General features: G+C 40.6%; 1 protein-coding gene across 7 annotated transcripts in view; it reads left to right on the top strand.

The window, feature by feature from the left end:
* Nucleotides 1–24051, top strand: part of KDM6A (lysine demethylase 6A) — a 176430-nt gene that overhangs the window by 24242 nt on the left and 128137 nt on the right. The gene's annotated exons all lie outside the window — the stretch shown is intronic.

The following is a 24051-nucleotide window of genomic DNA, read 5'->3' as shown; positions in this document are numbered from 1 at the left end:
CACCCCTTTCTTGTGGCTGGCAGAAACAGCTAGTTTAAGGGCTACTCATATTCTGAGATTGTATACTGAAGTCATAATGGCTAGTTCAGAACCCAGTTCAGAGTAGCTCAGGTTTCCTGCTTGAGGGTTTTGCAGTGAAAAGAAATTTGGAGTTCAGGGGTTTTTTTTTTCTTTGAGAATTGATAGATATTTAACTTTTTTAAAAGTAATGTTATATACTCTGAGATGCATTTAATCTAGAATGACACTACTATAAATTGTAAGTGCTGGAAAATTTGTTAATTATCAGTCTGCTATATTCTAAAAGTCTCTATGCTGTCAGTATCTTTTCTGTTGTGTACATAAAAAGTATTTTGTGATTTGGGTTATTTATTTGGCTGGTATAATAGTAGCTCGTTTTAGTATACATGCTGAATTATGTAATGGGCTGCATCCAGTGCTACTGTTAGAAGCAAATTTGTAAATACTTTTACTTTAGCTTTATGGATCTCAACTATAGCTTATGATAGTCTTTACAGTAAAAACTTGTTTAACCCCATTTCCTTTGTTTTACAATTCTGCTTCAAGAGATTTTGACTTTGGGCAAATATTATCTTATGTTTAACAAGTTTTGTATCTCTGTTCATCATTTTTTTCCTTCAGGTGGCCTCTACACTTTCCACTTCGCAAAATTTATATGTTCCAAATGTGAGCATATAGAGGTCATTTCAAAGAACTCTTATACATAAATAACTTTTAATTTGGTATTGTCTCAAGAGCAGCTTGTCCTATGCAAAATAGCTAGTTTGTTGTAGGTTCATCTTACTTAATTGTATGCTATTCTGTGTGCTGCTGCTGTATTATACAAATTCTATAGGGCAGGGCCATTTGACATAGGGCTTACTAGGGGTTAATTTGTGGCCCCCAGAACCCCAGTCCAGCTGCTGCTGCCATTGGGATCTATGGGGCTTCCCCTTCTCCTGCTCCTGTCTTTGGTGGTGGGACAGAGCAGCCTGGCCCATGAGGCCCAAAGAGACCATGGTCTAGAGGGGCTCCACAGAGGGGGAGGGGGGGGTAAGAGGAATGCCCATGTAGTTCAGTTGTGGGGATTTGGGAGTGGAGGGAGCATACAGCCCCTGACCACTCTGTAGTTGGTTAGCCCTGGTACAGGGTATTCATTTTAACTGTATTTTGTAAAATCTTTTTTCCTTACAATGTCCAAGTCCCAGAGAATTTGTGGAGGTGACCCTTAGGAAGTCCTATGGCTTTTAGAACATTGTTTCCAATGCACATTTGATAACTTCATTATAGGTTTTCTTGATGTACTTAATGTTACCTCTTTGCCAAAAGAAGCAGGTTATTAAATGTTACCTATGCTTATTTTGTTGAAATATATTTAATTTAGTCCCTTTAGGGGTACCTATCTGTTAAACTACTAACATATATAAAAAGACCATCTGCTGGAGTTCTTTGAGTGTGTTAACAAGCACATGGAGAAGGGGGATTCAGTAGACGTAATATAAATTTGCATTTGGATTTTCAGGGGGCTTTTGACAAGGTCCTTTACCAAATGCTTTTAAAAAAGAAACTGAGTTTCTATAGGGTTGGAGGGTAGGTTCATTTTTGGACTGAAATCTGGTTAAAATCTAGGGAAAACAGGTAGTGCTAAATGCTCATCTTTCAGAACAGAGGAAAGTCAGTAGCAGGGTTCAACATGGATTTGTGTTGGGAACAGTTTGGTACAACTTCTTCATAAGTGACCTGTTAAAGGGAACGTTCTGTGAAATTTCAGAGTTCACAGACCATGCTCAGTTATGCCAAGTAGTCAAATCCTAAGCTGATGGTGAGGAGCTGCAGAGGTCTCTCAGAACCAAGTGGGGAAAAAGTGGCAGATGCATTTCATTGTTGACGAGTGCAAGATAATGCACATAGGGGAAAAATAACCTCAACTATATGTACACAGTGTTGGACTGAATTAGTTTTTATGACTCAGGAAATAGACCTTGGGGTCATTATAGGTAGTTCTTTAAAAATATTAGCTCAATGCACTGTGGTGAACAAAACCAATAAAATATTGGGACTCGTTAAAAGGGGAATTGAAAACAAAACAGTAAATATCTTTCCACTACATAAATCCACGCTGTCTCCACAGCTTAAATGCTGTGTACATCTCTGCTCTCCATATCTCAAAAAGGACATGGGGGAATTAGGAAAGGTACAGAGAAGGGCAACAGAGATGATGAAGGGTATAGACAAGGGGTAGGCAACACCCGGCACATTTGCCAGTGTTTGCACATTTTGCTTGGTGCGTGCTCTTCAGGGCGGGTAGTGGGGAAGGGGATGAGGGTGCATTTTGCAACAAGGATCAGGCCCCTCGGGTCTTCCGCTGTCTGCCTTTGGCACAGAAGTATCTTACAAGCTGAGGTTGTGGGTGTTTTTGGCACTCTGCCCAAAAATGTTACTGACCCCTGGTATGGACCACACTGCTGTTACAGGAGAAATTAAACAAGTTAAAACTCTTCTGTTTGGAAAGGAGAAGGCTAAGTGGAAGATATGATAGTCATATTCACTAAGTTCCAGAATATTAGGACTGGTGAAGAGGAAGCAGACTTTAAATGAGCAAGAGGATTTTTTTTTCATATATAGTACATAGTTAATTTGTAGAACCCATTGCCACAGGAGGTTGTGGAAGAGGATAGTATAGCCAGACTCGTATGCTAAGTACAGACAGTCAAAAAGCCTGAGGCTGAATCGATTCAATTTTTGCAGGTTAGTCTAAGCTGTGTAGATTGTACTGATAAGCAAGTGATCCAACATTAGCTTTTGATTCCAGGAATGCAGCCACATGCCTTCAGTGGCTGGGGGCAGTAGAGCATGCCTCCCTGCTCAGCTGGAGCAGATGGCATGGGCCAAAGGTAGGCCTGTCCACCCTGTGAGAGGGAGCTTGCAGGGGAGGTACAAAGTATCCTGGGATGCTGGGGGAGGAGGGGCGGGGACTGTGAGTTAACTTGAAACTGGAAGGGATCTGGGACAGAAATTTCAATAAATTGATAGTTAAGCCTGATACTGCATCCATCCAGGTTTATCTTAAACCTGTTTCAGCCATTTTGAAAGTGGTTTATGTGCACTGAACTTCTGTTGTGTAATATATTTGAACTAGTTTCTGATCATTTGTACCAGTTTGTGAGTAACTTCTCTCCCTAGCTGTAAAGGGATTAGACAGATTTATGGAGTTAGGTAAATTAATAATAGAATGGCTAGGGATGTATCCTTTGATGCCCCTAAATCAATGATGGGATGGATCACTCTAGACATGCTTTTTTTATATGCTTTTCTGCCACTGCATGTACTACTGCCACTGTCAGAAACAGGTTAGTGGACCATTGGTTGACCCAGTATATGGCAGTTGTATTATATTCTTATGACCACATCTGAGCATGTACCTGTTAGTTCTTATGCATATTTGCCCTGGTATCCTGCTTTGAAATCAAAGGGTAAGTCAAACGTGGGCACAATCTATTGTGTATTAATGCAGCACATTTGTATCAAATGTTCATGTGTGTAGTTCTGTATTGTTTAAATAAAAGTATTATGGGTCTATTGTTTATTCATTTCATGCATAAATATAGGACACAGATGGATTATTTGAGGATTTAACTTGCTTTGACTACCATATTCCTGCATACAGAATGTTCCTTTTATTTCAAAAACAGCTGCTGGAAATTGGAGTGTGTATTGTAAGTCGGGGAAATAAGGTAACAGCAGTTGCTGCTGCTTGAATTTTGGGTGAAAGCTAAAGTAAAGTCTGCACACAATCCACAGGGAGCAGAACAATAGGCAGGTTCAGCTCCCTAGTGCTGCTACTCAGTCACTTGGTGCAAGGAAAGATCTTTTTTCTTCGTTTTGCCTATTTAAAAACAAGGTGCATATTTAACTTCAGGATGTGTTGTGTGCAAGAAAGTACAATATGTTTAAGACATTCTGACAGGAACCTGTAACCTGTTCTTCAGTTTTCATCATTGTAGTGTTCACAGTGTATAAGTACTTTTCAAATGATAATACAGAATGTTGTATTGAATATAGAAAACACTGGAAGTGGAAAAGTTTTCTTAGTTTGGTTTAATTCTCCTGTAATTTAGTCTCCATTTGTTGAGTCACCAGATAATCTAATATTTTTATTGTAACAAAAATGGAAGAATAGCAAGATGCCCAATAATGCTCTTGCCCCTGTATAACCTGATAATACCCTTATGGGCAATCCAGCGAGTTTTTTTTCCCCTTGAATTACACATGTCAAAAAAAGGTGTTTTTGAAGTTCCTTTGACATCCACAGATCACCCCACAGTATGCTGCAAAACTAATAGAATTCTGCAGTACAGAACTGGTCTTATTGTGCTTTTAAACTCTGCATTTTGAAATATGCCCATTGCCTGATTTTGCATGTTTACCCTGTAAAATGTTAACTAAATGGTTAAGGGCATTAATAAAAATCTGTGAGCCCAAGTATATTTCTTACATATCTGCTGTTGATTGGGCAAGACTTTTTATTTATTTATTTAATTTATTTATTTACCTACCTACCTCATAGTGCAAACAAAGTGAGCAGAAGGTGAGGAGGAAAGTAGGCAGCCAAAGGACAGGGAGAACAAGAAGGAACCAGATGGGGTTGAAAATGACAAGTGTAGGAGATAGTTGTGGGACTTGATTCAGGGAAAATAACACTTTAAATTTGGCATGGCCATTTTGAGCATGTCTTAAGAGGAGGGGATTGAAAAGTGAAGAAGCAGTAGTCAAGTTCTTTAGTCAAAATGGGAGGAGACAGCTGGTACCCATGCAGTTGTAACTGAGTTCATAATGGTAGGGCTTTATTCCCTTCAAAATGGGCTGGTAGAATTCTCTTCCATAGCAATTCTAGCATGACTGTCTGCAGGGGGGGAGGTCTTTTATTATATCTTTATCTCTTGTACTGCTCAAAAAAAAAAGAATTTGCATCTGGTTGGGCTCCCTGTATAAGTAGGGTGAGGTTAGTTTTTTGTTAGTTTAATACTGCTTGATTTCATCACTTAGGTTCTTACCATTTTGAACATATATTGGGAGCTTCATTGGAGGTCCACTTATTTCTGCTAGAACTCTCACGTGGCACTGGAATCAGAATCAGGAATTCCTCACTTCATTTTTTTTTCCCAACCTGAAAGTCTAAGGGTGTGAGCACATGTAATGTCTAGAATGTTTTAGATAAAAATGTAATAAACTCAAAAAGTGCAAATGTGTATGCCACTTTAAGATCAGTTTAAGCGTCCTGGAACATTTCAAAAGCACACTGGAACAATTGGGTACTATTTTGAGTCACTCCTCTGTGGGCCAGTTCAGTGTTACATGGGGACACAGCATTCTGTGATTAGTGTCTGGTCAGTCCTTCAAATATTCCAAATGACACCCCTCCTTACTCCTCCACCTCATTGCCCCCTCTACTTTCCCCCAACACGTGGAAGGCAAGGGGCTGCTCTGGAATGCAACCAAGACTCTACTGTGCAAACAACAGGGCAAAGTCTGCATGGGTGGAAAAGCAAAGCTTCTGTGTTAGTTTGTCTTACCTATTACAGATACTAGCTGATAGAGTCCCAGGCTCATTTGGGTGGGGAGGAGGGAACTGTGTCTTCTCTACTTATTGTGACCAGGAGGCAGGGTGCCCTGGGGCCCACCAAGATCTGTACAGCTTTTCAAACCCTGCACTGGAAAGGAGCTTGTTACCACAAGCAGGGGGCGACCCAGGGCTTGGGCAGCCTTGTGGCTGCAACAGGTTCCCAGGTATTGGATATCAGGCTTGGGAAGACTGGCCCCAAGCCTAGTTCTTGGCCCTGGGGCTTTAAATTTAGCCCTTGTTACCCAGTTGGGTGACAAGGACGGGGATTGTAAAGCCCAGGGTGGGGACAAGAACTAGGGCCAGGGAAGTTATCCTGCTGGCTTATGGCTCTGTGGGACGAGTTGGGACCCACAGTTAAGGGAAACTTAAAAGCCTGAGACATGGGAAAAGAATCAGTCATCTTGTGTGCAGTCTGTCTGGAATGCTGCACTTGAGGCACTTTAAAACCATTGGGGGCTGCCTGTTGACAACTTGCCCCTTCCCAGGCAGGGGAGAGAGCAGGCTTTCAAGTAATGCATTCCTGTAAAGCCAGGGGTGGCCCAGGGAGCAGCCCTCTTGTGTTCTCTGGCTGGAGAGCTTGCCTGTGTTGCTTTCTAGCCTTGGGGTTTACAGCATGCTTCAGCTGATGGCTTCATTTGCTACCATAGGAAGTCTATACCCAGCCTTCATTTAGGGAACATAGGAAAGGTACTACTGTAGGGCCTTATAGGACAATCAGTGTGCATGTGGCAGAACTTGTCTGCTGAAAAGGAAGACCTAAATTTTAGTTCCTAGTCTTAGAAAGTTTTGTGTTCTGAAGCATAAAAAGTATGTCAGCTGGTTCATGACCCTGTTGCAGAAAGTAATCTTAAGATTCTGAAGTCCTTTTTCTACAAGGTGCTGCTTTTCTAAATGAACTTGAACTACCAATGTAAATCCGTTTTCTTTTAGCGTGGAGACCTAACACACAGAACAGTAGCTCTTTAATGTCAGTGTTAAAAATTCTTTGTAATTAAACTTCAGAAAAAAATTACAAAGAGTATATTGAACTTAATGTTAAAATAATTTTGCCTGGTGTTGAGAGTTTTTTTTAATCCATTGTTTATTGAAGTAACAAAGAGCCACATGTTTACGGCATATTTTTTCTAATCAAACCTGTAATTGGAGTTAATAACTTTTGTGTAGTCTCTTTTTATCTAGATTTTTCTTCCCTGGTACAATAAGCACTTTTCTTTTGGATTTCTTTTCTTAATGCCGTGTAATAGGAAAACAATTGGAAATGTTTTGTATCTTTAATGTTTGGCTGTCTTGCTATATTCTTTTCTCTAGCATGTAAGTTCATTTCCTCCCTTTTTTAAATAACTGAGCAAGAAGGCAATTACTAGACATATTGATAACTGAGAATATGGAAGCACTTTGTACCTGGGAAGGTCTAATAGAAGACAAAGTAATTTTCCATTTCACTGATGCACAACCTTTTTATGTTCTATGGTAACCTCAACATACTGAATAGTTGTTTGGACAGAATCCAATGTTATTTCTGTTAGCTTTAAAATATGAGACAAAGATTTAGCTTTAATTAAGACAGTACAATAACAGTAAATTGTTTCCTTAGTAACTTTTAATTTTTATTAAAAAAAATACTTAAGAGTTTGTTGTGGGTCCTTAATTTGTTCATTGTTAGATCATAAATCAGCTTTCATATCTCAATGATAGAATTTCTCTTTTCCTAATAGAGATAATAGTATTTATAAATTTATTTTTATGGTGGCTGAAATATTATAGAAACAAAGTGCTGATGTATTTAGAAAATTTTGGGCTTTAATCTTTAAAACTAAAATATCAGTTCTGGAATTAATGCTTATTTGCATTGTAATTGACTCATTGTCCCATAAAAATCTTAAGTATTTCTTAATTGAGAGTTTAGCTTTATCCCAGCAGTGCTGCTCTAGGATTTCAATGTGAAACGTTAAATCACAGGAAAGTTTTGACTCGGTCATCAGTAAACTTTGGAAATAACTACATCTAATTCAGAGTAGTATCTTCATAAATAATTAAAAATTATGTTGTGGTCATAGGTCATACAAATGTATCATTCGGACACTTATATGCGTAACCTCAGATAACCATCAAGATAGTGTCCCTCACAATGATTGTAGTTTATGGCACAAACTCCTGGTGATAGAAATTTCAGAAGGTATGTGGTATTTAAGAATATTTAGTTTTTGAGGAGGGAAAGAATTGTCTAGTATTCAGACTTATAAATATCATTTGCTGTATATTATATGATGACCATATTATTTGGAATGGAGTAAGGAAATTCAGGATGGTGTGACACCCACAACCCTCACCCACCCCGCATTCACATGCAGAATCTACCACGCTTGGCTCAGGCCTCAGCAGTAGCCACAGCAGTGGAGCAGAAGACAGTGGGCAGCTACTGGCTTACCCTGCACAGTTACCTGAGCCCCAAACCCAGCCATCCATGCCCCAGGTAGGAGGCGAGCGGTGCTCAGCCCAGCCTGTCCCCTAGCCTCCAGCCACTGCTCGGGAGGAGCCAGGCCAAGGAAGTGCTAGAGATGTGAAAGGTTAAACAATTAATTGTTTAACCAATAAGTGCAGTGATAACTGGTTAGCTTACTGGTCATCCTTTAGTCAAGGCCAGTGAAGTCTGGCAGGGAAGGGAAGCCATGTGATATCCCAGCAGGAGTCAGAAGGCAGCAGGGCAGGTGGGATGGAGGGAGGGGAAGGGGCAAGGGGGACTAGTATCCATAGTCAAAGAGGAAAACTGGGAGCAGCCTAATGACTCATCAGTTAAGCAGTTAGTTGCTTGGTTCACATGTGCTCCCTCCCTCCCAGCACAGGGCTTTATGTGGGCCAGTGTTGCCTGGCTGGGCTTGCCACCTACTCCCAGACAAAGGGTGCCGGAAGTGGCTCCGAACAAGCAGCTGCATCTGAGCTGCTGTGTTATAAGTTAATCGTGTAACTAATATAATCGGAGGAGGCTAAATGAAAATATTTTAAAATGATATAATCCTGGAATTTTGCTTCCATTTTAGCCAACTGGTAGGGATGCTGGAAAGACCTATGAAATCCTGGACTGTCCTGGCCAAACCAAGATGTATAGTCACCCTAATTTTTTAGGCTGTGGGGTGTTGTTTTTTTCTTATCTTGAAATTTTTCTTATTTGGGTTTTTTGCTGTAGATTTAAGTTAAAAATTGAGTTTCCTGTGCACTTAGTGTTGTGAGAGAGGGTTCTGCAGCCAAACCCCCGATGAGAGATGTTTCGGACTCAAACATGACTAGGATCTCTTCTAAGTATTAATTATTTCAACACACTTTGCATGTATGACTTGAAGGTGTTTCCTGGCTGAGATAAAATAGTCTAAATAAACTGAGTTCACAGACTAATAGAGCCTGTGATTTATTATAAATGGGATGATTTGAAAGAATCTCTTTATCTTAACATACTCTGTTATTCAGTAGCTTGGCATTAACAAAGACCATCATCTGCTCCTAGGATTGTTATATATTTCCCTCCCAGAGATAATAATTGTTATTAAACCTTGATGGTCACCAGTTCAAGTGGGAACACTTTATGCCAATATGTTGGCTGAAGCTAAAAGAACCAGCTATCTTCACTTTCTTTGTAGGCACCTGGGGTTTGAAGGAATGTAATTTCTGTAGTGGCAAAAGATATCTTGGTAGTTCTGGATCATAAAAATCACAGAGCCTGTGAGAGACTCAAGACAGACTTGCAAAGGAGTGAAGATGAGAAATCTTGGACTGTGACACCAGCTAAGGCTAAAGGAAGCTGGCTGTAGAAAAAGAAAATAGGGGCTGTGATTAAGTAAACAAGTCAAGGGGGACCAGGAATCTTGAAAAGGGATTGACTAGATTCCTGAGAAACACTCCGGAATAATAAGGAAAATGGGCAGGGAACGAGAGGTATTTTTTTTCCTGGATCTATAACTTTTTGCTTATTTATTTTGTGCTATGTAAGGTAAAGGGCTTTAGGGACCTTTTTATGAAGTCTGTGTCCAAAGGGCTGAACTGTAAGCCAGTACCCATAAGTGAGAATTCTGGGAAAGGTTTTGCTAAGCTAGTTGCTGAACTGGGAGAAACACCGAGCTCACTCATATCTCAGGACCAGATAAATTATGGAGTTTCAGCTTTCAAAGGGGCTGTAAACAATCTGCATCCAAAAAGTGTACTTAGAAACCCAAAGCCAGAAATTGTATTTGTGTGTCCTTAGGAAGTTTTTGAAAGTACATACACATGGTGTTTGAGGCCCAGATATTAATTGTTGCTGGCTCACCACCAAGTCCTGCCTTGTTATCGAGTCCGGGGCTTGGACATTTTTGGGAGCTAGGGCTCCATATCTTCTCCACAGTTTTGTAGCACTAATCCTTTATTGGATAACCTGTCTGTTAATTTTCTGACAGTGTCACAAATATTTCATAATAGTCAGGAAGAGTATGATGAGCTATACTTGTGAAAGGTGTCTTCTGACTTGTGGAATCCAAACTTCTCCGTTCCTGTACTCTGCCAACCAAGGAAGTGATTAACATCAAGTCTTAATGCTGCTAAAGTTGGATTAGCAGAGTAGCTCTAACACTTGGGAATGTCACTGTCATTGGAAGTCAGTTTGGTGGGTGAACAATCAACCTTTTTGATTCTAGAAGCAGTAAATGAAGAGCTTTGCATCTTTGCTTTATGTCAAATAAATTAATAAATATTAAATGACCTTTTCCAAATTTGGGCAAATTCCTTCTATAGATTATCTCCCCTTTTCTATGTTTTTAAGTGAACTGAGAGAACAGGAATTATAGAGCTCATGTCTGTCTTCTTACTGAAGGGATTATAGCTCTTGGGCATGATTAATCTTAGAATTGGATCTTAAGATACCTGTCTTGCAGAAGAGGCAACAGACAGTTTTAATTATTAATACTCTGAAGTGATGATTGCATAAGAGTGTTGAAGTGCAGACAATCCCAAGGCAGAATAATCATATTTGCTGTGTTAAACAGGCATATGGTCATCAGTCTATAGTTTGAAATTTGTGGTATTGATCGCCTAGTCTTAACCAGTACCATTTCCTTTGTTTTGGCAGAAATTCTCTTAGTGCTTTACTGCCTGGGAAGTGAAGAAGATGTTTATAGTTCTGTTAGGATGTCCACATTTAAAGGTGATCTTGCTTTCTGCTGTTTGGCTAAATCGCTGTCAAAATCTGATTGTAATTTATCTCTGGACCTTCCTATGGAGAATATGAAAATCATACCTATGTCCATACATACATGAAAACGTTCTTCCCGGGAATATGAGCCTACCCAAAAGAGATGGAGAAAATGGAGATGGAAGCCTGCACCTAAGGATTTGGGTTCATCTTTAGGTAGAATGCATTATGCTCTAAAATCAGAGAAAATCAATGTCTTTGCTTTTAAGTATTAGGAACATATTTTTATAATTTAGGAAATCAAAATTGAATTTGCCCTGCTGCCAGTGACTGTTAGATTGTGTTTTGCCTCTAAGTTGAATCTCCCCATTACAGTAGCACTTGGATATTCTTACTCAAAGAGAGGCAGTTTTCATGTACATTTAGATAACATTTTCCTCCTATTTTATCTGCCTTGTCCTTTCTTTTTACCTTTTGCTATTTTTACAGTTTTTCATCGTGAGGAAAAAAGAAATTAAGACAGCATCTTTGTTGCTGCCATATAGTTTAAATGCTGTCTACAGTTGCCAGTCTAAACAGGATTATACTAACTAGTCAGGGTGGAAATTTGCATATTTGTAATATGGGGAATTAACTATATTATTTAGTCATATAATCAAGCATTGGGAATTGCAGTTATCCATTTCCAAGAACTGTGGTCAGGTGGTACAAGTCAAACAAAATCTCTTATTGTCTGAGGCATTAAATCAGGATTGCTGTTCAGATGCTGGTTTTAAGTTGAAAGGTGTCTGCTTCCCAGCTTCTCTGATGGCCAGCCCTTGCTATAATATTGTACATGCACGCGTGCTGGTGGGGAGAGGGGAAGGGAAGGGGTTGTGGATGCATGTGTGTATGCTCACTTGCTGACTCTGGAGGGAATTTCTTAACAGAGAAACTTTATTTATTAATCTGCACTTGTAATGCCCTGATGCGATCTGTAATATGCATCATATTTCTTGTTTGCATTTCATTTACATTAAACTACTGGCTATTGGTTCTGAAAAGAATTCTGCTACCAAATATCTGTTCACCTTGTAGGTATTTAGTACAGGCAGTCCTTGACTTGCAATGTTCGAGTTGCAGTGTTTCACACTTAGTGTTCATAGATGGACACCCTGTTTCAACTTTGACGTGAGTTTCAATTTTACAATGCTTGATCTGACGCCATGCCACACCGGCAAACAAGTTCACTATATCACCCATCTCCCTGGAAAACATCTGTCCAAACTTCCTTGGACACTTTCTTTAAGAAAGCAGACAAGACTCCTGAGAAGACTCCAGCCAAGAACCCTTCAAAAAGTCCAACCAAGAGCCCTTCTAAAAGTCCAGCAAAGTCACCTCAAGGAAGTCCTGCCAAATCAATATAATTGCTATTTACAATATAAATACATTTAATGTAGCTCTATTACTCATCTATAATTGACTGAGTACAAAATTCTGGGTTATTTTTGGTTGAAAAAAGGGTATTGGGTCTTGGTTCAGGAACCAATTCCCCATTTATAACATTGTTTCTTATGGGGAAATCGGTTCTGAGTTAAAGCATTTCAACTTAAGATGCGGTTTTCAGGAACCAATTTTGTCATTGGTCCGAGTACTGCCTGTATGATCAAAGTGCTACTTAACTCTTCCTTTCATTAGCTAAATTGGTTGAAGTCCTTTAGCTTTTCATTATATGTTTTTAAGCTTTTAATCATTCTTATGGCACTTCTTAATCCTTTTACCAACATTGTTGTGGAATTGTAGATATCAGCAGAGGAAACAGCTTTCACTAGAGGTTGTCTTTATGCCAGATAAGTAAAAAGACCTCTTTATTGCTATTCACTATTTCCCTTATTTATACATCAAAGTTTGTACTGGCTCTTTCAGTTGCATGTAAATTTGGAACATCTTGTTCAGATAAATATCTGCTGTCACCAATGTGTCCTTTTCAGAGTTATTGCGTCTAAGGATTGAGGGCCCCATTCAGTAAGTATGGAATTACAGATAGGAATAAAAATATACAACTTTTACTTTTGGGCATATTAAAATGCAAGTTGATTGCATTTCCTACCATAGTAAGTTATCCATATCAGTCTGTATTAGTGATCTTGTCATCTTGATATATGACTCTCCTCCCCCCAGTCTGTGTTTAGGACTACTCCGTCCTCTGGGGTAATGAAGAAATGGAACAAAAGACAGTTTGGCCCCAGTGTGTTTACAGTGCAAACATAAGACAAAGGATGATAAATGTGAAATTAGGGAATGGACAAAAACAGCTATAGATAAAATACATGTTTGATAATAACTATGACGCATCAGTAGTTTAAGACAGGGCTTGGCAACCTTTTGTCTCTGTGCCCCCACCCAGAGCTCAAACTGCTTGCACTTAACGTTGCTGCAGATAATCATTTCCTGTGCAGCAAGAGTAAATGCAGGCACAAGAGAGCAGCTAGGAAAAAGAAGTCATAGCTGTTTATATTTGTGCCAGGGAAGGGGAAGCCAACACAAGGATGCATAGCTTAGAGCAAGGATAGGAGACATTTCAAGCTTCATCCAGGATAGCCCACCCAATCTTATAGGTGGGTGGAGGATGGGCATTAGGACCTGGCCACTGCAGGTGCTTGTCTCTGTAGGGGTACTTGGAGAGTGACTGCTGCCAGAGCCCTACAGGCCAGATCCAGTGCTTCCACAAGCCATAGATTGTCTTAGCTAAGAACATATGTAAGAAATGAATAAGAATGTGTTAAGTTCTGCCACTGTCAAGGGTTAATTGTGGTATTCCAATAATCCCCATTAGGATCTGGAAAAGGAGCCTATTAGTGAGGCAGCAAAATTGCAGATGGCAGTTTGTTAGACTAAAGAAGCCTGAGAAGCTCAAGCAAACTTAACAAAGTTAGATAACAGAAATAAAGTTTTCATGAGGTATTGCACTTTGGAATGCAGACTTTGAACTACTTGCTTAATACTTGGTGCTTAATAAAGTGTAATCGCTCGAGGACGAACTGAGTATCACTGTGAACTATTCAGTGTTTATGGGGTTTTTTTTCCATGTGAAGCAGCAGTGGAAGTAGCGTGTAAGAAGACAGAAAAAATGGTGGAATGCATGCCATTATATAACATGAAAGGGAGAAAGAAACAAGTTAAATGATTTAGCGGCATTAAGAGGGATTGAGGTATTCCATTTACTTTTTCTCATCACATAAGGGTAAGGAAACATTTGCTGACACTAAAAGATAATACGTACAATATGAATTTAACTTCCAAAGCTCATTACAATAAGATATCATTGTAATAACCTGATAAAGTACAATACAAGAATTAGTAATTGTATGGAAGACAAGATTATGTTTATAAGGAGTTTAAAGTGTTTTGGTAGCGGGAGCAAGCCAAGTGATGGGATTTAGGAATAAGATTCTCTTAAGGATAGATTATTACAAAATAAGCTAACTTTGAGGTTTCTTCTATCTTCCTTTGAAACATATGGTGCAAGCCAGAGCTTGGGGGAGCATAGTGTAATTCAGAACAGCATCTTGTTGTTCCTACTGTTAGTATTTCAAAGATTATTTTAGTCGTCAGTAATTAAATTACTGATGGATGGGGATGGAGGTAACATCAAGCACAGCAACATTAACTAGCCAGTTGAATTTTGGAGCTAGCTAGTGGCCAGAAGGAAGATTCAGTGAAGCAAGAAAGCTTAAGCTCTGGGAGTGGTTAAATGGATAGAGAAGAGTACTAGACTTAGCACTGAGAAGGTGAAAGAAAGATATTCTTCTCTCTTTTATATGCTGCATTTCTTTCCCCTATTCTTATTGTTGCCTTTGGAAATAGCCCCAAGCTTAAGAGGTTGGAATCTACAATGTTTAGTGCTAGAGGTGGCTGACAAGGCTTCTTCCTGAATTAAATGATGATTTCATTAAATTGAAATGTTTGTGGGAAGGGCTGGTGGGCTGCCCAGCTGCTTTCTCTTGCTCTGGCAGTTGGCCTTCTTGCCTGTTCTTCAGCTGCATGGCACAGGCCAGCTGTATTGTGTTTTGTACCTTTCAATAAAAAAGATCAATTACCACATCAGTTAGAATATTAATTTCAACAATCCTTCATTCTGAATTGTTTAAAATAACTATTCAACCCTGAATTTTTATATATAAAATAGCCAAAAATTACCATTAAACTAAAATAACCGTACAAATAAAATGATTAATTATAGTAGTAGTAGTAGTAATAATAATAAAAAAAAAATAAAAATAACCATTAAAGTAACCCAAGTGCTTTGATCATGCCATAATATGCCACATCCCATTATTAAATGAAATGCTAAAAATATGCTCACTTTATACTATAAGTTGAAATTTAATATAAAAGCAGGTCAAAGTTGAGACAAACATTGACTTTTCTGAAACATACTTTCAGGATCTAGTTCTATGGGAAATCTTGAAATTTGGACTTTTTTGTTCAATTCCAAATCAAAACCCTATCGGGTTTGGAATATTTATATGGGGTAGCAGAGGGTCTGGATCTATTTCATTGCTGTCAGACCCTCTAAGCACTGTTTTAACATAATATTTTTTTTTCTGGGTCTGTTTTCCCTTGCTTTCTCTTTGGATCTCTAGTGTAACCCTTTCCTATTATTTATTTGTTCTACTTTATTTTTGTTATTCCCTCTATTTCAGTTTTTCCACTCCCATTTTTTTCTGCAGTGCCTCCAGTAGAAGAACTATATAATTAATGATATTCAGGCTATTCCTACAAAGTACTGCTTTTCAAGCAGTAAGTAACTGACAAGGAGATAATGGTGCTTGTTGTAAGCTCTGTAGGATTCTGGCACTTGGCTGAAAATGGGTAGAGGGAAATGGCAACTCAGGAAAATGAAATTTCATGCTCAAAGCTCACTTTCCAGGATAAAATTGTGCAGTCTCACTTAAATGTTTTGATATCCATTAAATGGCTAATATAGCTATACATTTTATACAAAACTTGAATAACATATTTTCATAAACTGTTCAAAAATGAGCAAGATGGGGAGGTTGTTTATGTGAAACAATAGGAAACTTGAGCTCCAAGTAAGAAGAAACTGCTTAATTTCTGCACATGCAAATTATTTTTAAAAATATAAGGATAGAATGAGTCATGTGCTCTTGTCATTTGAATGAGTTCTTTAATTGCAGTTATTTAGATATACCAGAATAAAATAGTTCAATAATGGATACATTTGACACATCCTAGTATCCAAATCAATAAGCATAATAAAACAAAGTAATAGGAACATCTGAGGGTATAAGACATTGCATAGATGAAGTTATAAAGAAAAAACACAAAAGTATGTGCCCCCCAAATCGAACAAAGTGCACTTCCAAGTTGATTTTTAATCTTCAGATTTACTTTTTGGGCTGAACTTTTTCATATGGGCATACACATTTAAAGTGGATAGGAAAATATATTCATGAAAGATGAGACCACGAAAATAACTGAAGAGAAATTGGGGATTTTGCTATTGCACATCTTGGGGGTGGGCAACATAAGGAGCCACACAGGGAGTTTTTGATGAGCTGTGTGCTGGGTCAGCACCCTTCCCTCCCACCACCACCACAACTCACCAAAGTTCCCCATGTGAGATGGGGCTGTGGATGAGTGGGGGGGGTGGTGTTCAGGAGTGAGATGGATGGTCGAGGCCAGACTCGGGGCAGCGTCATGGGGCAGCCCCTATCCTGTGTGTGGGGTGCCCGGGGGGCTGAGGGTGTGTGTGTGGGGGAGGGTGGAGGGGCAGCTGCCTGGGCACTAGGTCCCAGGAGCCAGCCAAGCTGAGCATGAGGGGAGGGAGGAGAGGGCAGGGAGCGTGTGCAGCAGAGCTCGCCCAGGTGGTGCTGTCTGAAGCTGCCCCCAGAGTGCTCAGCAGCCCCTCCCAGGGCAGGCTGTACCTGCCAGCCTGGCTGTGACTCTGGTCCCAGCCTGTGTACAAAGCTTCCATCATGGCTACTCATGTTGCAGCTGCTGCTCGGTTCCCCTCTCCTCCAGTGACGGCTCCTTCTGCTGTGCTGCTCTGATCTGAGAGGAAGCGTTAGCTGAGTGACTCCTGCCACAGTGAGCGAGGCTCTGGCTCCAGCTCCCACCTGCCTTCAAACCACTCCACCAGCCCAGTGTAGGTGGTTGAGTGGGTGGAAGGCAGTAAGGAGCTTCAGCCAGGCAGCTCTTGCCCCAGCACACACAGCTCTGGCTCTAGCTCCCAGCTGCCTTCCACCCACTCAGCGGCTTGCAGAGTGGGTGGAAGGCAGCTGGGGGCTGGAGCCAGAGCCCTGCACACTATAGTAGGAGTCACCTGGTTGAAACTTTTTCCTAGCCTGGAGCAGTGCAGCAGAAAGAGGAGCTGCCACTGGAGATGGAAGGATCCAAGCAGCAGCTTTGCTGGGAGCAGCCCCATCAGAAGCTGTGCCATGCAGCTGGGCAGGACTTGGCCTCATGTGGAGTGCCATGAGGGCTGCCATGGGCCAGATCTAATCAGATGGCAAGCACTCTCCTTGTTGGCTGTATTTTGCCCACTTCGATATATCTGAACAATGGTTTGAATTTGGAGATGGGTAGTTAGCTGTTTTAACCTGAAGTCAGGCCAGAAGAGATGCAACTTACAGACTGACTAAATCAGAAGTGCATATGCTTTTGTGAGCCAGCCTCTCTTAGCACTGCCCTCCCTGTGGCTGTAGTTACTCCCCTGAATATTTGTGAGTTTATTTGGGGAGAACTGTTGTTACATTTACTAAATCTGCAGAAGGGACTCTTGAATGATATAGGACAAATCACTTAAAAGACTTGCCAGGATGCTGAATGCTACACAGCATCGCTAAAGTTGATAAAGTGTTTACCCCTGCCAAGGAGACCCTGATCCAGCCCTGTTCCCCTGAATGCCTGGATTAGGGTTGGACTGCCTCCTGCCCCGCTCTGTGTGGGCAGATGGGGCCTCACCGTACCTGCCCTGTGTGCTGCATTAGCTTCCACCAGCTGGATCTGACCTGTGGAGGGACAGGTCACTGCCCATCCACCCCATTGGTTGAAAAGGTTGAGTACCACTGGGTTAGACTTGGATTTTCATGGGATGACTCAAGCAGGAGGTTGAATTACTACACGACCTCTACAGGTCATTCAAGCCCTACTTTCCTATGATTCTACAATTCTTTAGGTTCCACAAAATTATTCAAAACATTAAGCCAAGGGGGAAAATGGTGTTTACATCAAAACAGTTTTACAGTTTCTAATATAAAATATACAAAGCAATACAATATTAATAACTAAATTTTTGGAACCTGCTATACCAATAAAGTATTTGCTCATCTTCTAGTGACAAATTTGAAGAGAAGACAGGCATGATAGTGAATTGGTATTTCTTTTTTTCTAGCGGCAAAGCTGAGTTGTGAATAAAGGGAAGCTCCAATAAATGTAGATGACAATAAAATGTGAAGAGTTTTGAAAAAATACCAGTTCTTCAAGTTCTATTAATGTTACTGTATGTTCTTGGTCCATCATATTTATTACGTTCTGTGACATTTATCATGAATTCTTTCAGGAGAGTGGTGCTTTGGGACCCCCAACCTCATGTAGTCTCTCTAAGTGCCTGCTGAAACCAGCCTAAGCATAGCTTCTAGGGTGGGATGAGTCTGTGGTTCATTAGACTCTGAGACCTGGCCTTTTGGTCTCTGAACCTCCCTGATTACCTGTAGCCCTACATTGGGTATCTAGCATCCAGTTCAGTTCCTGGTAAAGAACAGACAGACTTATGCAAATATTGGGTTGCTGTTTCACATCCTGTTGCCTCTCCTGTTTTAACATATATATGAAGCCATTGATCAAAATCGTACAGAGATTTGGAATGAGGAGCCATCAGTATGCTGATGACACCCAGGTCTATCTTTCTCATCTGACCCAGATCCCCACCCCCCAGTTTTGGTCCTTTCCCAGTGCTTTGCTGTATGTGAGGATTGGATGCAGGTAAACCAACTGAAACTGAATCCAGACAAGACAGAGGTGATGGTGGTGGGCAATTTATATGACCTGGGGGCACTGGGACACCTGTCATTGGGGTTCAGTCTCCCCATATAATTCAGGTTTGCAGTCTGAGGGGTGCTCCTGGATCTTCTAGTGCACATGGATCTTCAGGTAGTGGCAGTGGCTCAGATTACCTTTGACCAGCTTCATCTGATGAGACCACTGAGACCCTTTCCTTCAGATTCCGATCTGGCCACCATTATCTATGCCATTATAAGTTTAAGAGTAGTTTAATGCAATATGCTTTGTGGAGCTGCTTTCAGTGACCATCTGGAAGTTGTAGGGGGTGCAGGCGGTGATGAGGGTGGGTCACCAGGAGCGCATAACTCCATTCTGGTCTGCACTGCCTCCCAGTAGCTTTCTGGGCATAATTCAAGTTGACTTTAAGACTCTTAATGGTTTATGCCATACATACTTAAGGGACTTGACTGCCTTGTCTCTTGTGCCCCATTGCAATCCATAAGGTCAGCCAAAAGCAGGGTTTTTTTGCAAGTACTATCAATATGCCAGATTCTCTTGCTGAAATGTGGGAAGTCATTCTTAGTAGTCACCCCTCTGCTCTGGAACTTCTTGAGGCCAGGCAGAACCCGAGCCTGGACAGCTTCTTGAATCTCTGTAAGACTTTCCTGTTTATGTAGGTCTTTAGCTGGCAAAGCTGAGCTGGGATACGTTTGAGAGGGACTTAATAGTTTATTTTAATACCCTGTTGGCTTTTATAAGTTGCTTTGTTTCTCATATTTTATTCTCTTATTTACTTGTCTTGTAAGTTAGTTTTCTGTCTTCTGTAAGATGCCATATAATTCTAATAAATTAGTTAACAGGCAGGCAGTCCTTGCCCCGTCCAACGCTTAAGCAGTCTCTATCCCTAGTCAACACTGCACAGCCCTGAATACCCCAATGTTAGCTTGGCTGTTCTCATTAGATCTCAGGCCAACATGTTTCTCTCCGTTATTGTTGTCCTCATTGCACGTTCCTTTGCAGGGCCATCCCCAACTATATGATCCCAGCCAAGGCTGTCTAGCCGGATCTTTAAAACCTCTGAGGATGGAGATTCCACAGCCTTTCTGAGTAACCTGTTTCAGTGCTTTACTATGGCGGCAGTGGTCTTCTGAGGCAGTAGAGTATTGTCTATGTAAGGGATGTTTTGCAAGCCCACCTGATAAATTGATCCCTGCCAAGGGATTCTATCTAGCCTACAGCGGGTCCTTTGGCCCCACCCAGCCCAGGCACTGGGGCAGCTTGGGCCATGGCATGTATAGCCAGTCCCACTGCTGTGCAGTGAGGCAGGGGTAGCACAGCAGCTGACTGCTTTCTGGCTGACCCTAGGGCTAGATAGGATTGATTGTGGCCCTCCCTGCTGGACTGGGCTGGGTCAGCCTCCCCCCCGGCCTGCAACAGCTCACCGAAACTCGTTAAGTGGGCTTCCAGCCCAAATAGTTGCCTACCTCTGCCGTAACAGGTCCATAGGGAACCAAAAATTTTGTTATATGTCCTTACTCTTTGAAAATTTTTCTCATCAAACATCATAATTATTGGGTAATTTAAACTCAGTTAAACGGTGTTTTGAGCTAGGGTTGAACAATTGTTTATTTTATTTTTAAGTTTGTTGATTGATTCTAGAATGTGGACAGGTGTCCCCTTTTAGCAGTTGTATGAATCTGAACAAATACAGGAAAAATAAAGAATCTTTGCTGCTGAAATTGATAGCCTGTAAATTTTCTAAGGAATATAGTTGTTTATGTATTAGAGCCTGAATGGAGTGTTTTATGCAACACATTCTCCAGGGAACTGTTTTGCATTGAGAACTGTCTGGAGAAACTGTTAGGTACTATAGAATCACTGGAGAGGTATTTGAAACTTATCTTTAAGTGTTCAGTCTGTAGGTTTACCTTAGTCTGAAATAAGTATTAGCACGGTCTGGCAAAAAAGTATTTAGTATGTTGAAGCATATTGCATTTTACAGGGACAAAAATAAGTGCATTAGAAATGTCAAAGATAAATAAGATTATAAATACTTTAATATATGGTGACCAGGTCCTGTGTACTCCAAGACGGAATACTCGAATACTTGGCTAGAATATGCTTTGTTTCTGTGACATGCAACCTTCAGTTCTGTGGAAATGCTAATTACCTTTTTTTGGTAATACATGTTTGAGTCCATACATAGGGGTTCCATCTCTTTGAGGCATATCGTTATATAAAAACAGAAAAAACTTTTCTTTAAAGAGAAAGATTCTGATGCTTCTGAAGATAATTTTTAATGGTTCTACCATAATCGGTGTAACTTGCCTCTACTGCCGTTCAGCCGGGGGGGAGGATAAGCTGCTAACCCTGTCTTTGTGGAACTGTCTCCCTTCCATTACCAAGTGGGAGGTTTGTTTATGGTGCAGTCACAGAGGTGGGGCTGTGTCATGTGTGCCAAAATCCAGATTGTTTTGGTCTAAACCCACATATTTCACAGTCCAGATGGGATTGAGCTCAACCTGAGGACAGTGATTAATTAGATTGGGCTCTGGCTGCTGCATTATATTCCTAGGGTCCCCAACATCAGAGATGGGCAAGGGAGGAACTGGTGGTGGCAAGCTAGGAGAGCTGAGTTGAGTTCTGTTTTCATTTTTCCTCTTAATGGGTATTAGGATGGGAAATGAGCTGTTTTTGTAGCAAGCTCCTTCCTTCTGTGTTCCTTTCACTATAATTTGTGTGTTAAATCTGTATGCTGACCTTCTCCAAAAAGAGTAAGTGTGACATAAGTAAAAAAAACAAAATAATGTGTAAAAGCAGATAAAATATTAAATAAGATATATACTGAGAAGCAATAGTTAAGTTTTTGGGGGAGAGAGAATAAGTATGGACACCTGACTCCACTACAAAAGAGAGATTGTGTCTGTACTTCTGTGAATTCCAAATTTTGACAGTGTTAAATTCCATGGGAAAGTTTTGTGGATATGGAACTGCACAGTATGAGAGAACATGATATGGTAGTCATTATTTGGATTGTGCCCACAGAATAGAAACTAGCAATGTGGTTCTGGTTCTGCCGATCACAGTAGTAACATGTAAGCTATAATCCTTGTCCTGAAGAGTTTACAGACCAAATACACGTAGGTAGGTAATGCATCATATGAGAGGTGAGACATGAGGCAAAGAGGTGAAGTTGCCTGCAGTCATTTGGGTAATTATGGATGAGCCAGAAACCCTGAATGCTGTTTACAAGTGTCCCTGTCCTGTGTGCTAGCTAATTAGACCATCCTTTGTTTCCAGTCAGAAACTGTTAAAAAGAACTTCATAACTACAATGTAATTTTCATGCCTCAATCCGTCACCATCTTTTATTTATACTAGTGGCCCCAAAACCAACAAAAACGTAAGAGGATATCTTGTGTTTATTAGAAACATCAAAGGGAACTTTTCTCAGACAACGACAATCAGTTATGTGCTACAACACAGCTGAACTTTGTCCTATTTTGAGTTTTGCCCTACCATGCAAGTAGTAATTCCTATAATTTTGTTGTGCTCTATTATCTGTCGTAATACTATGTTTTTGTCTTGGTAGGATTCCATACATAGTAAGAACTTTTAAGAATTAGCTTTTTTTAAAATTCAAATGAGTGTTTTTCTGTCATCTTTTCCATTTTTAGTCCTGCAACAGTATGCTGAGTGTTAACCCCTAAAAGTGATCAGTCAAGTCACGTGACACTATCTACTTTCAACAAAATTAGCTTTTCCTTGGTTTCTTTTTTTGATTCTCTCCTGAATGGTAGAGCAAGAGTGGCAGCTTTGTCTTGGATATTTTCAACGTTTACTATAGGGTTTGTCCCCAAGCGTTGTAGAATAGGGTGTGAAACCCTGAATCTTCCATCAGCTGAAATGTTCTTCCATTTAGAGTGTAATACAATTTACATTAACTAATTCGAGGTCATCGTACAATAAGGTAGCTTTGTCAAGTTTTTATTGTACTTGCCTTTATTTTTAACGTGGCAACCAAAGTAGCTTTATTGTACTTGACCTCTTGGGTGTGGGATCATCCAGACTGCATGTATGCTGTGGTTGTTCATTATTTTTATTTTGCATTTCATCTTTTTCTAAACAAAGTGTTGTGTGCTCCTTGGGATGGTGTTTCTGAGTGCACCTTTCCAGACTGGCAGGATGGTTCCCAGACATGGCTAACCTGTACTATAGTTCCCCAACTTGACAAAGATTTTTTTTTTTACAGCATTGTATTTGAAGAATTTTCTCTCAGGATTTTGTTGATTTCACCCTTTGATTAATTATCAGTCACTGTAATAAATTACACCAATTTTATAAACAAAAAGGAGCAGTACAGTTCAGCTGTGTCTTTCTGCATCTAAACAAGTGTGATTTCTGAAGTGGTGGCAGGGATGTCTGAGGAGGAGTGATTGGGAGATATCATTGCTGCAGGCTGTCTGTCTGTCTTACCATTAACCATGATTATATGGGGTGACAGAATGGGTAGAACTGTTCTGGGAATGGGTAGAGTTTCATTGAAGGGGCTTAGCAATCCCAGTGGAAAGTTCAGGAGTGAGCGACGAAAGCTGGGGCTGTTTTGTGCTTTGGAAAATGCATTGCAGCAGCCAGATCTTGCTACCAGGATGTTAATAGTGTCTGAAAGGGGCAGCCTAACAGAGAACCCTCCCCCCCCAGTTGCCATTCCTACTCATTATTCTCACCAAGAGTGCTAAAAACCTGCTAATTCCTTCCCCATCAGATGTAATGTTGGGACTGGACATGACAGTTCCCCACTAGCAATGAAACTGGGCAATTTCCCATTCCTGAAAATCAGTAGCAAGCTTGGCAGTTCCTCTCCTTTCACCCAGAACGGTGCTGTCGCAATGCCGCTTCCTGGGCTAGTGTTGCCAGCTTGGGGGGAAGTACCAAACAAGCTTTCAAAATTTGCTCAACTTGTGGGGAAGAATCTGGACTCCTACATCCAATTTGGGAAGTTTCACTACTTGCTCAGGCCTGATGACCAGCCAGGTCCAGAGGTCTTGGGTCTCTCTCCACAATCGGTCAATTTCACATTTAAAAAAAGCAGCTTACTTTCTGTGTTCACACAGAATGGAAGGTGGAACCTCTAGCCTCTCTCTCTTGTTTGCAAGGCTATATTGCTTCTTAAGCCATGTGGAGGCAACATTTTAGGGTCCTTGGCCACTCTATAATTGTCTTGGTTAGTTTGTCAGAGAACAACACAGCACTGACAGCTCCTTTTC

The sequence above is a fragment of the Crocodylus porosus genome, unplaced genomic scaffold (genome assembly GCF_001723895.1).
Source record: "Crocodylus porosus isolate Cpor-Errol unplaced genomic scaffold, CroPor_comp1, whole genome shotgun sequence".
In the NCBI taxonomy this organism is placed as follows: Eukaryota; Metazoa; Chordata; order Crocodylia; family Crocodylidae; genus Crocodylus; species Crocodylus porosus.
This window is presented reverse-complemented; position numbering and strand designations above follow the sequence as displayed.